General features: G+C 50.2%; 1 protein-coding gene across 14 annotated transcripts in view; it reads left to right on the forward strand.

The window, feature by feature from the left end:
- Positions 1-12,416, forward strand: part of LOC140849488 (EF-hand calcium-binding domain-containing protein 8-like) — a 34,325-nt gene that overhangs the window by 4,164 nt on the left and 17,745 nt on the right. For 3 of the 14 annotated variants that reach the window (XR_012131405.1, XR_012131407.1, XR_012131410.1), the window contains exons 2-3: positions 9,213-10,158; positions 10,640-10,840. The exons of 8 other annotated variants lie outside the window; for them this stretch is intronic. The gene's annotated coding sequence lies outside the window, so the exon portion shown is untranslated. The remainder of the gene's footprint in view (positions 1-9,212; positions 10,159-10,639; positions 10,841-12,416) is intronic. 3 more of the 14 variants (XR_012131406.1, XR_012131408.1, XR_012131411.1) reach the window with 1 other exon arrangement.

Consider the following 12,416-nt stretch of genomic DNA (forward strand, 5'->3'; position numbering starts at 1 on the left):
CCTGAGACACTGGCAAGGTAGTGAAAAATCGATATTGTGGTTCTGCTCTTGAGTTTGTGTTTTGCGTTTTGGAAAGTGGATGTGCACTGGCAGCAGGGAGGGCATGTACTGAAATGCTGGCGGTCCCTTGGGGGGTTGTGGGTGGGCTTTTGTTTGTACTTTTGTGTGTGCTCCAGGTGGTACGATTTGTTTTGCTTTGAAGTCAGTTTTTGCTTCAAATGCTTATGATTTTTATAAGACAGGAGCCGACTAAGTTTGTTTTAAGAAGGGATTTAGATTGGTTGTCCCCAGGAAGGGGAACTAAGGGTGTGGGTGCTGGGTGGGAGGGGACTTTCTTTACAGCACACTTTGTGGTGCCTTTTAAATTTTGAAAAACTTGAATGTATAACCCATTACCAAAGTAACCAGATACAATTGAACAGAATTGGAAGAGAAATTTAGTTTAGGTCCTGGTGGGTTTGGTTGGACAGAGGTGCCTGTCACACTTGGTGTCTGGGGAGAGACTGGGGACCTGTGTGCTGGCAGCCCTGTGAGGAATGACAGGGCCCCCACCCAGGGAGGGGTGAGGGTTGGGACTGCTCACCAGGTCAGGCAGCCCTACGTCACAGTCTGGGGGAGGAGCCTGGCCAGAGCTGCACTGGCTTCTGGTGTCAGATCCTGACCAGGAGCCCGAGACACTGATAGCTTGTGAGGAACTTAAAGCCAAGATTCCTACACAGGAAACAATGGAACAAAAGCAGGAAAGGCAGTTGTCACTGATTGAGCACTTACTGCCTGAAGAACAGTAAGACCTGCCCCATGTGCTTTAAAGGTATCGTCACAATGGCTCATATCCTGCTGCTAAGGAGCTGTGACCGGCAAAGTACATCTCTCAAGTTACACAGCTGGAACAGGGTTCCAAGGTCATGTTTTATCTTCTGTTAGACAAATGCAACTTGAAGCTGAGGCATGGACATACCTGAGGATGGAGCTATATGGGCCTGAAGCATGAGGTGAACCATGGGTGATGGACCTTAGGCCAGGACTTCTAGGCCAAATAAAAAGTAGGAAATTGAAATTTGGACTGAACCAAGTGACCCCACAAACACACACATTTTACTCAGTCATGGTCTGAAAGGGCCTTTAAGAGAAAATGGTGCAGCATGGATAGGAAGAATTAATATTGTCAAAATGGCCATCCTGCCTAAAGCAAGCTACAGATTCATTGCAATCCCTATCAAAATACCAACAGCATTCTTCAACAAAATAGAGAAAATAGTTCTAAAATTCATATGGAGCCACTAAAGACCCCAAACAGCCAAGGCAATCCTAAGAAGGAAGAATAAAGCTGGGGGGATTATGCTCCCTGACATCAAGCTCTACTACAAAGCCACAGTAATCAAGACAATTTGGTACTGGCACAAGAACAGATCCACAGACCAATGGAACAGACTAAAGAGCCCTGATAAAAACCCAAGCATATATGGTCAATTAATAGATGATAAAGGAGCCATGGATATACAATGGGGAAATGACAGCCTCTTCAACAGCTGGTGTTGGCAAAACTGGACAGCTACATGCAAGAAAATGAAACTAAATTATTGTCTAGTCCCATACACAAATGTAAACTTGAAATGGATCAAAGCCCTGAATGTAAGTCATGAAACCATAAAACTCTCAGAAGACAATATGGGCAAAAATCTCCTGAATATAAACATGAACAACTTTTTCCTTAAGGCATCTCCTCGAGCAAAGGAAAAAAGTGCAAAAATGAACACATGGGACTACATGAAACTAAAAAGCTTCTGTATGGCAAAGGACACCATCAACAGAACAAAAAGGCAGCCTACAGTATGGGAGAATATATTTGTAAATGACATATCTGACAAGGGGTTAACATCCAAAATATACAAAGAACTCACATGCCTGAACAACCAAAGAGCAAATAACCTGATTAAAAAATGGGCAGAGGACATAAAGAGACAATTCTCCAAAGAAGAAATTCAGATGGCCAACAGGCACAAGAAAAGATGATCTACATCACTAATTATCAGGGAAATCCAAATAAAAACCACAATGAGATATCACCTTACACCAGTTAGGATGGCTAGCATCAAAAAGACTAAGAAGAACAAATGCTGGTGAGGATGTGGAGAAAGGGGAACCCTCCTACACTGCTGGTGGGAATGTAAACTAGTTCAACCATTGTGGAAAGCAACATGGTGGTTCCTCAAAAAACTGAAAATAGAAATACCATTTGATCCAGGGATCCCACTTCGAGGAATTTACCCAAGGAATACAAGTTCTCAGATTCAAAAAGACAGATGCACCCCTATGTTTATCACAGCACTATTTACAATAGCCAAGATATGGAAGCAACCTGAGTGTCCATCAGTAGATGAATGGGTAAAGAAGATGTGGTACATATACACAATGGAATACTATTCAGCCACAAGAAAGAAAGAAATCCTACCACTTTCAACAACATGGATGGAGCTGGAGGATATTATGCTCAGTGAAATAAGCCAGGCGGAGAAAGACAATTACCAAATGATTTCCCTCATTTGTGGAGTATAACAATGAAGCAAAACTGAAGAACAAAATAGCAACAGACTCACAGACTCCAAGAAGGGACTAGCAGTTACCAAAGGGGAGGGGTAGGGGAGGAAGGGTGGGAAGGGAGGAAGAAAGGGATTGAGGGGTATTATGTTTAGTACACATGGTGTGTGTGGGGTCACGGGAAAGACAGAGTAGCTCGGAGAAGGCAAATAGGGACTCTGTGGCATCTTACTATACTGATGGGCAGTGACTGCAGTGGGGTATGGGGGGGATACGATCATATGGGTGAATGTAGTAACCACATTGTTTTTCATGTGAAACCTTCATAAGAGTGTATATCAATAATACCTTAATAAAAAAAAAAGAAGATGGAGCAGCAGGAAAGCAGCGCAGAAGGGTAAAGGACTTGCCTGTGGTCATGCAGCACGTCAGCATAGATCTGGGACTAGAACCTAGGCCCCTAACTCCCACATACATGCAGGAGCGTCTTCCATTCCATGGTGTAATAACTAACTCCAACCTCTGGCTTCTCCCCTTATTCCAGCCACCAAGAAGTATCTTTCACTGGGCATGCCCTTGCTCCAAGTCGTCATTGGCTCCCTACTGAAGGGTCAAGATCAGGCCTGACATTGAGGTTTCCATGGCTCATCCCATTATTACCTTTTCAACCTTGTTCCCCCTACTCTTCCACTCCAGCAGGGCAGGAGTCCTCTCCATGCCCACCCACCTCACACCCACTGCACACTCCCATGCCTGTGCCGCTGCTGGGAAGCCCCCCTACCCACTCCACCTAGCCAAGTCCTGGAGCTCTACTGCCAGGAAGCCTCCCTGATCATCCCCGTCCACATGGCCTCCTTGCCTTCTGAGCTCTGGTTCAGACTTCCTGTTCTATGTACTGTATGCCTTAGGCTGCCTTGAGGACAGGGCCTAGTTAGGTCTACAGTGGCCATTTTCAAATAAAAGTTGGAACCTGTGCTCCAAGCAGGATGTTTCTGCTTTGTTACACATTTATACAAACGAACTTCAGAAGCCTAAACTGGGTATCCAATAGGCAGCAAACACTCAGAAACTCCCTAACATTGCCCTTGGCAGACCTGGGTAGTCAGCCACTACACCCCTCCTGCTGGGAAGCTCAGAGTCCTCTCAGCAATGTCACAGGCAGTGACTGCCACCTGGATTTGGCCTATGAGGTGAAACCTCTGTGCCATCTGGAATGGTGCTCCCTGAGGGCAGGGGCTTGGATATGGGCCTCTTACCCCTGGGGCCTAGTATCATGCCTGGCACAGAGGATGCTCTTAGTAAGTATTGAATAAATGAATGATTGCCCCTGCTAGAAAAATTGATTGCTGTTATGAACTGAAGACCTCACTCTTATTTAAAAGATGGGCTGCACTAGGGCATCTGAGCTGTGACGTTGCACAGGTTCCTAAACCTCTCTTGAGCTTCTGTTTCCACATCTACAAGTGGGAGGAGTGACACTTGCCTTGCAGGCTCGTCCCGAGGATTGTGAATTAATCATAGGTGCCTCGGACACAGCTGGCTCTCAATCAGTGTGAGTCTCCAACTTCCTCTTGGAATCAGTCCAGCTACAAGTTACAGAGATACCAATCCCCTGGTTCAAGTGAAAATGGAGGTGCTCTTCCTAGAAGAAGGGGGAATGGCTTCTGGGCAGAGAGAAGCACCAGCTGTGCACTACTTTCTCAGCAAGGAATCCAGATGGTGTGGCAAGACCCAGGTTATGTCACCACAGCTGCACCTGTACCACTGAGTGACGGCAGGAAGATCTGTGATGAGCTCCTGCACTCGGGGCACTCTGCTGGGCATAGCACAACCCATCTAATAGTGTTCACAGTGGTCCCAGATTCACAGAGAGAAGCACCTTGCCCAACACCACACAGCCTGCGTGGTAAGGAGCCGCCCAGGCTCCAGGTCTGTCCCATCCCTGCGCAGCTGAGTCATAGATTTCCCAGGTGTTAGCTGAGGGAGGGCCAGTGAGTCAGAGGCCCAGGGGCCTGCCTAACATTCTCATACTCCTCACACTTCTACCCTACTTAGTCTTATGCCTGGAGGCGCAGGCACTTTGCAGAGACCCGTGCGTGTCCTCACAGTACCCCAAAGTGATATGCTGGAGGGGGCAGAGCTTACTGCATAGGCTGTGGGATCCCTGCCTGCCTGGATTCTAATCCCTACTCTTGGACAAGTGACTTTATCTGTCTGGGCCTCAATTATATCACCTGTGAGAAGGGGAAAATGATTTTATTGGTATTTATTAGCACAAACACTCACATAATGCCTGGCCCATGGGAAGTGCTAACTAAATTTGAACTACTATATCCATGTTACTGGATTATTACAGTATCCAAGTGAGGAAAATGTGTCCCTTACTGCTCTAAATGTGAGCTAAGATCAAACACAAATTACCTGCATCGTTTCTGGAACATAAGTCCAGGTTGGACTCTCACAGAGATGGTTGCTCTAGAAGTTTCCAGCAAGAGAGAAGCTACCGTTTCGAAAGGTTCCTCTGCTGTGGTGGTTCAGCCATCTGGGCCCTCACCTTTCTCCTCAGATCCTTTCCTTCTCCAAATGCAGTGGCCCCAGCTACCTGCAGCAGAGACCTCTAGGCAGGGGATGCTTTTGAAAAATAGAGGTCCCAGGGGCCCACACAGCCTCACGTCACCCAACTCTGGGTATGTGTCCAGGAATCTGCATCTGACTTATCCTTTCCCGTGATTCTGATGCAAACCACACCGTGAGGACTGGTGTTCTGCGTCTTCCTGACCCAGTGTCTTCTCAAATCCAGTGCCTACAATGTGCTAAGTATGAGGTAAGGGGCTTTCCATCCCTTACCTCCTTTAAACCCCAAAACACAAAAAATGACCATTGGGAGTCTTGTGACAGATGAGGAAACAGGTTCAGAAGTCTGCTGTGGGCAGTGATTGGACATATGGTAAGTTGGGGAGCTGGGATTCTTACCCAGAGCCTTCTTGCTTTCCCTTTGCAATGTGTACACATCCCATAAACACAGCTTGTGCCTCCCTGGATCTGGGCCTGGGTCTAATTTTCTATATCCCTGGCAAAAGCTGGTCACTCCCGCCAGCCTTCTTGGCCAGATGCACGGGAGGGGCATCTAAACACATACAGGCAACTTGGAGTGGAGGGTGGTCAGCCGTTTGGAGGAGAGCCTTGAAAGGGAGTGTCATCTGTCCCTTTGTCAGTCCCTGCAGAAACTGTCCCTGGTGGCTGCAGACCCTGGACGCGGGCCCCACTGGAATGGGGCTCTGTGCTCCTGCCTCGCTGGGTGGTGGGTTCACCCATAGGTCTGTGCTGGGGGCACGTGGTAGGTGGGGCCTGGGTCATGTGCTTTCTCTTTTTCATGGCCGTCTTTACTGGAAGCCTCATTAGGTGGGGACTCACCAGACATAGGAAGGAGGTGTGAAAACAGGACAGCCAGTAAGAACAACAAATGTCCCCAGAGCCCAGGAGTGGGTGGGGGAAGGCCCGCCAGTTACTGAGGGCTGCTATGAGCCAGGCATGGTGCCAGGTGGCTCACATTCATTAGCCACAGGAATAATGCCCAGTTGATGGGCGAGAGCTCAGGCCCAGCTTGACAAGGCACGATAGCGGTGGGACACACTGTTGAACTCAGGTCCATCAGACACCTGAGCCAGGGCTCCAGACCAAACAGGACGTACGTCATTGCTTTCAGCCTCTTGTGATGGGGACTAGCCCACACAGCCAGACTGCACACTCGTCTTTCCTGTGCCTCCTGTGTGACCCCCAAGCACCCTGAGAGGGAGGCAGTATTATTGCCCCATTTTATAAATGGGGAACCTGAGTGCCGGTTGCGGGGCTTGTCTGGCTCATGGAACAGTCAGTGTAGGGCTGGGGTGTCTCCCCACTGGTCTTCTCTCCCTCTGTGGCCCTCAGCTTGGGGAGTCGTGGCTGTCCCTTGGAAGGCTGCAAGGGGAGCCAGGTGGGGGAACTCCCTCTTCCTACCGTTGCTTGGCAGAGAGCCAGCATCTGGGGCTGGGGGTCAGGGGGTGTGGGCTCTGGCAGTACCTGCGCAGGAAAAGAAACACAATGGAAGCTCTAGAAGGTATATGTTCAAGGCCCCACTTCTCCAGTTAGTCACTTTGACCACTTTGGCCCTCCTCTGTGGCTGAGAAATGTCCCTAGACCCCAAAGCTCACCCAAAAAGATCACTTCCAGGACCTTCTGTGACTTACTTGATACAGCAGGGCTTCTCTCTAGCTGAGCACAAAACCATGTGAGACTCGTGGCACACCTCCCTGGGGAGTCTGTTTTTACAGGAGGCTACAAAGCATTCATGACGTACTAAAGCATGTTCCAAGGCTTGACAGTTTTCACATTCGTTGTACCACCTGTACCACCCCAGACGGCTGCTGGTGCTGTGGACACGACAACTACATTCTGGGCAGCAGGAAGGAGGAAGCGAGATCACAAAGTAAACCCCCAGCTGAGTCAGTATCCTATAGGAAGCCCACTGGTAAGTCCAGGTAGACTTCAACTCACAGGTGGCAAGATATCCTCACATGGCCACACACCGCATGGGAGGCTGAGAAATGGAGTCTGTTGGCTGGGCATTTTGCCATATAATATGGGGGTTCTGTTATAAAGGAAAAATGGGAGCGTGGATATTGGGGTAACAAGCAGTCTCAGCCACTCATGCCAAGATGTGCTAACATCCAACAAAGGGCAAATTCAGGGTCCCCCCAGTCCCTGCTGGGCCTGAGATGCCACAGATACCCAGCTTGGGCATTCAATACTGTATATCCAGGGCCAGACTGCCTCCCTGCTGTGCACCCCGGGAGGCAATACTCTGCTCCATAATCATCCCAGGGCCAGATACCAGGCAACGAACGACCACCCCTGTAGCCCAGGGCCCACTGAAATTATTCAAACTAGCCCCTCCTGAACTGTTCACCCTGCCCTGCCCTGCCCTTACCATGGAAACCCGAACAAAAGTGCGCAAGCATTTCCTGACCCCCACTCCTGTCTTCCGCCCACCGCCACCACGCCACCAATGCCCCTGTCTCAGCCCTGTGAGTGTAAGACACCGTAGCCCAGAGCCTCTCCTGTGTCTCCTGTGGGACCGCACCTGGCTGGCCATCGTGAAAAAATACAAAACAGGTTTCCAGACACAACATCCTCCACACCACTTCTCAGCTCCACCTTCGTTTTGCTTTCTGGAGATTTGTATTAGTCAAGGCCGGTTAGGCCCTGCTGCGGTAACAACCCCAAATCCCATGGCTCCTGACAGTATTTCTCGCACAAGGGATGTCCATGAAGGGCTGCAGGCTCTCTGTGTCCCCACTCCAGAGCTCAGGGCAGTGGGTCAGCCACCATGTGAAAGGCTGTCAGTAGCCATGGCAGAGGGAGAGAGTCTCCATCTGGCAATTAAGTGCTCCAGCTGAAGGTGACAACTGTCCCTTCTCATACTTCAGTGGCCAGGGCTAGTCAGTGTCCTCACCCAATCACAAGGGGACAGGGAGGTGCCATCGTACCACAGGCCTGGAGGGCAGAGTATTGGAAATAATATGGAGAATGACATTAACAAGAACCCCAGGCCTCGGGGGTGTCTGCCAGGAGGTGGTGGTCACCTGTGTAGGAGCAGGGGAAGCAGCTGTGTCCTGGGAGGCTGCTGCCTTGGGCCAGCTGGGACCTGCCTGGGGCCCAAGGTGGCTGGAGAGGTAGAAAGACAGCTGACAGTCCAGAGCCTGTGCTGTGATGCCAGAAGCCTCAGGTTCCGCTTCTGTAAAATCAGAGCAGTATTTTCTCACCTGCAGAACTTCAATGAAGATTAACTGAAATAGATGAATGGAAACGTGCCTTTACTCCCAGCAGCCTTCCACAGAAGGTGATACTTTTTGATGGAAGAGGCTTTGTCCTGCTGAGAGCCCTTTGATGAATCTGGGTAGGCAAATTGAGAGTAGGAGCTTGACAAGAAGGGGCAGGTTGGAGAGGTTTGTTTTAAGACTGTTTAGAAAAGAACGACATATTCCCTAAGATTTCTTTGGAGGTAACTCTATTTGGGATGACTTTGGGAGTTGATGGAGATTATGGGGGCATCCAAGCCCCCTACACCCAACCCGCAGAAACTGGGAGCAGATCCACTGTTCTGTGTAACAGAAAATTTGGGGGTTCCTGTGGCAGTTCACAAGATTGGGGAGCAAAAAGGGAGGGAAGGAGCAGGGAGGCAGCATGATGGGTAGAGGCTGGCAGGTAGAGTCATCTCGGGCGGAGGGAAGGTGACAGGAGGGCACTCCAAGAATAGGCTCTGGAGCACTGATATGAAAAAGGCCCCAGCTCCTCACTCCTCAGATACTGCGTAAGCTCCCTCTGCTGACAGGAGGTTCACTCCTGCACCATGGGCACCGGACATGCTGCCCTGGGTCATCCATGTCAACGCCAAGTTGTGAACACTCAGGCCCTCTGTGCTTCCTTAGTGTTGGGGTGGGAAGGGAGAGTAGCAGAAGTCACGTGCTGGTAGCTGCCCAGCGAAGAAAGACATGCTGCTGAGGCTTGGATTTACTCTGCAGAGCCCCAGTTGGTGGCACTGTTCCTCTTCTGAGCAGAGAAATGGGGGAAAGGGTGGCAGAGGGATAAACATCCGGAATTATCTAATTAATCTGCCTGGCCATGCCATTTTGCAGATAAGACAAACTGAGCCCTGGAGAGGTGGGACAACTTTCCCATAGTGACCCAGACAACCAGTGGTACAGCCAGGGTGAGGAGCCACACCCACCTTCCAAACCATCTGAGGGAAACCAGGACACAGACTGGGAAGGCCTTGCCCAAGGTCACACAGCAATTGGGCAGTAGAGCCAGGATGCAAGGCCTCCAGACCGAGGTCTGTGGCTGCCGGCCTGGGAAAGCTGCCCAGCCCTTTCACCTGCTGCTGGCCGCCTGCTGGAGGAAAGCATGAGGCTGCTAGGGACAGGCAGCATGAGTGAAGAATCCCTCGGGCCCAGACATTCGGTGTTGAACGGGTCTCCCTCGCACCCTGTTCTGAAAGCCCACCCCAGCGGGACAACAGCTCTGGGGACACAAGTGCCCAAGGCAGGAAACCAGGAACCGTACTGGACTTAGTGCACGTGTGACCTCACTTAACCCTCAGGCCGCAGGGAGATGTGGGCTCCTTCCTGTTCCTATTTTTCCAGAGAGGACCCCGAGGCGACTGAGGCCCCAGGGCTCGCACCCCCGGGTGGGGGGGCGCCTGGACAAGCGCCCACTTCTGCGTTGGGGAGGTGGCCTGGAGCCCGGATGCTTTCACCGCCTGGGCTGGAGCTGCTCCCGCTGAATCCCGAGCAGCCTGAGAGGAAGGCCGGAACAATGGGCAGCCGCAGCGGCCGGTCCTGGGTTCCGCAGCCAGGGTGGGGCCGGCTCGCTGCCAGAGAGCCAGTGGGAAAGAGGTCCCTGCGCAGGAGACAAACAAGATTAACGACTAACATCGTTTGAGCGCTTACTGTGTGCCAGGACCTGCAGTAAACGCCTTAGATGGATTATCTCATGGATCCTCACCTTACCCTCGATGATTAGCCCCATTTTACAGATGAAGAGACTGAGTGAGGCACAGAGAGTTTAAGTAAAATGTCCAAGGTGAGTAAGCGGTGGAAGCGTTATCTGAACCTGGGCATTCGGGCTCCAGATCCTGTGCTCTTAACCACCATATATTTATATACACGTTCATGCTATATATGCCTTCTCATAATTTTCTTTTTTCACTTATATCATTGACTGTCTATGTCATAGCATAGTCCTCAGTTAACATCCTTGTTTAAAGTCCTACGATGCTGGGAAGATCTCGTCCATGTGCTCTGCCCTCACCCCATACGTCTTCCCACCAGCTGAGAGGCCTGGATTTCAAACCCTACTGGTACTATCATTAAGATATGTTCCTCTAATTTAAATTGGTGATGACATTAGTGACACCAAGGGGTGCTGGAGGGTGCTTAAGCCCCTTCTAATATCCATCTGCAGCCTCTCTTCCACCTAAATTACACACTATCTAGATCAAATAATGTGCTTATTACACAAACGAAACTTTTATAAAGACAGGCTTCCTCTCACATCCAATCAGATTGCAGCACCCAAGCCCCTCCCCCAGAGACTTCAGAGACAGCCCCGCTGGTGGGTTCACGCCTGCGCTGTTCTGGGCTTTGAACACAAGGTGTAAAAACACTGTGGGTTTCTTAGCATCTGGTTGAGTGAAGATCCAGCGTCACGGAAGACAGGAAAGCCCAGCCTGGCCAGGTGGTGACAGCTCCAGCATCTCCAAAAGGTATGGATGGGGCAGCTGGAGCAGGTTAGAAGCGCTGGCCAGTAAATTACGTAAAATTTACTGCGTTTTACGTAAGATTAAGGCCTTAGACTGGGGCCCCCAGTGACTGGGTAGGCCTGTAGGAATCTAGGACACTTATTACTTGTCTCCCACCTGAGACAGACTGGGAGACCCCAGTGCAGTGGGGGCAGGTGTGGGCTAGAGACTTGCTAAAGACACCACTACAGCTCTTGGGAAGAAATCCCTTTCCTTTGGGGGTTGCTGATGGGCTTCTCCTCCAAGAGTGACTAACCAGCTGGCGTCCCCCTTCTGAGGGCCTCTTTGGCCCTTACAAGGCCAGCTGGGAGTGCTGGATGGGAGCTAAATATCTGAGATTTGTGTTCCGGTTTCATTCCCACCAGCGGGCTACTGCAAAGGCGTCACTCTCCCTCTCTGCGCCTCTAGTTTCCCACTCCTGCCACACCAGGGATCATCCAGGACTCTTCTCGCTGTCGGGTGCTCTTAACAATGATGCTTCCCTTGTGGGCTCACCTGAGCTGCCTGGTGGATGATCCAGTAGAGTTCCCTTCCTCTAAATCGTCCTTGTGCCCCCCATTATTATCTTAACGGATGGCTGTTACTTGGGGGCCACCCAGCATGCATTCCACCTTCTTAGGGTAGCAGCCACAAGTTTTCTCAGGGGATGCCTCCCTTCTCCACCTCAGCCAGGTACAGTGGATGAAGTTGACTATACCGTGGATTCCAAGGGGAGGAGGGTGACCTGGGGACAAAGGCCTGCATTCCATTCCCTGAGCCTCCATGGAGCTGTCCAAGTGGTAGTCATGTGACCCAATTCCAGCCAACAGCAGGCCAGTGTAGGAGTGTGGAAGCATAAAACCTGGGAGGGCTTGCAGCTGGAGCTGCTGACAGCCATCCTGCCCCTACTGGGAGTGGGGCTGTCGGAAACACGATGGAGCTATGGGCCGAGAGCTGAGGGCCTGCTGCCGTAGCTTAATCTCTCCAACTCTGCTGAGCCTGAAGCCAATGCCTCCCTTTAGGCATGTTCCTTGGGCATCAATTGTGGGGCACATCCTCATTCCAGAAACATCAAGATGTGGCGGGCGGGACCAGTGTGTCAGAACTAGTTACCCTCGAGTTACTATTTCCTATGGGACAGTTAATGAGCTGATAGCAGAGGTATGACCTTGGGCAAATCACACCTTTTCACTTAAGGCAGTTTGACTTGTGTTTTCTGTTGCTCACAACCAAACTAATGTTCTGTTGGGTTTACTTGCTTCTTGACGCCATCGATTAAGATGATTTTTTTAAAGGAAAATATATTTTATAACTGCTTTTGGTGAAAAAGGATCTCCAGTGTGTCTTTAGGAAGCTGACAATAGTTTGTTTTCATTTATAAAATTGCATATCATGGTCTCCTTTGGTGATTTTTATTAACATTCTTCACATTCAGAGTTTAAACTTTCTTCGGATGAATTTGGCAATTTTTACTTGTAATTGCATTGGCTGACTGGTGACAGCTTTCTGTACACTCCAACCTATTTCCATGTGCCATCATTTTAGAAGTCACTTTAAGTGG

This window comes from Manis javanica, chromosome 5 (assembly GCF_040802235.1).
Source record: "Manis javanica isolate MJ-LG chromosome 5, MJ_LKY, whole genome shotgun sequence".
NCBI lineage: Eukaryota > Metazoa > Chordata > Mammalia > Pholidota > Manidae > Manis > Manis javanica.